The sequence below is a fragment of the Procambarus clarkii genome, chromosome 33, assembly GCF_040958095.1.
Source record: "Procambarus clarkii isolate CNS0578487 chromosome 33, FALCON_Pclarkii_2.0, whole genome shotgun sequence".
NCBI classification, from domain to species: Eukaryota; Metazoa; Arthropoda; class Malacostraca; order Decapoda; family Cambaridae; genus Procambarus; species Procambarus clarkii.
In genome coordinates this window covers 5,069,057-5,070,653 of record NC_091182.1, presented here as the reverse complement: position 1 = coordinate 5,070,653, position 1,597 = coordinate 5,069,057, and positions in this window count along the sequence as shown.

Here is a 1,597-nt window from a genome sequence, read left to right as displayed (position 1 = left end):
TGTCCTCTTAAAAAGAACGTCAACAGTTGCCGTTTGACTCTACGGCTGTTTTTGGACGTTATTTTATCTTAAACTACGACTATTTTCGCTTCCATGGACTATCTCTTGTTATACAATGAAATACCACACTCTTATTATTCTATAACTCACTGACTATGCTCTGATATATGTTCTTCAAGTAAAAATACATATATTTTGCCTTAATTAGGCCATAATCCAGAAAATTCCAGCCCATCGATCTTTATATTTAGGAAAACATCTAATAAATTTGGAAATGAATTTTTCGTTCGCCGACAGTTTCCTGTTACTATTTAGTCTTTTATGCTATAATGTCGCTGGTCATTGTGACTTTTCCAGGATTTATATATGTTTTGTAGTAGCATTTAGTCACACTACAGTAATTTAACTAATGGGAAACCTTTATAGTCGTCGTAAATTAGTAATAATCATTTATCAAATAATAAATTAGCAAACATGTACAACTTCTTATGTTACGACTTTTCGGGTAGGCCGTTCTGTTTGTTTACAACCCCAATGTTTCAAAAAACACAATACTTTTAATATATAAGTGACTAAGTATGCTCTAATACATGGTCCTCAATGAAAATTATGTTTTTTTTTTTTCTTAATTTGTCCATAATGAATAAGATTCGTTACTGTTGATCTTTATATTAAGAAAAACATCTAAGAAATTTGGTATTGAATTTTCGTTCAAATAAAGTTTCCAGTTACTATTTCCTAGTTATCCTTAAATGTAGGTGGTCATTATTTTAATGTTATGTATATAGAAATTTAGCATTATGCATTTATAATACAGAACAATTTGGTCGTTCCACTGCCTCATAATTATATAAAATACATTGTGACAAATACTTGATAATTAAAATCATAGTTTTTTGACAACTATAAAAAATCCTGTTGAAATCATGCCGTTTTGAGTTGTCATACGCTTCTTAGTAAATAATATTGTGTAATGTTTGGCACAATTTATCACTATATTTACAAACTGTTTAGGTATTAATGTATTCATTTTTTTTAATGTGTAATATGTTACTTAATCCTAAACTTCTTTTGCAACATTTATATCAGTTATAAATAATTGTCGCGAATCGGCGTATGAAAAAATAAATTTCCCCAAATGACATTAGTGTATCGGCGATCGAGCGGCCATATTTAAAAGTGTATACTCTTGTCACTGTTCTGACATTAGTTTTCGATGTACGTATTTCATTTTTGTACCAATGTGTTCGCAATAGAATGTTCTAGAAGAACATAAGTATAAAACGTCACATAAGGATGTGTTCGACCGGCAACATATATAAAAACTACGTCGATTATACTCGTCGTGTCAATAATACAATTGTTTTACCACGCTGATTCAATGCCATACTGTTTTCTCAAATAAGCTCTTCGGCTATTAGAGAAAACGTAAATTTCATGGCGAACATTTGTAAACTATCCCCAAGTAGATCGGATCGAAATTGTAATTTATACAAATATTTATTCTCGTGTTGCCCGCCAGTGTCACCCTTAAGTAACCAGAAACGGATATAAAAACTAGTCTAACTCATCCTAATCCTTGCACAAGCCCTCCAGA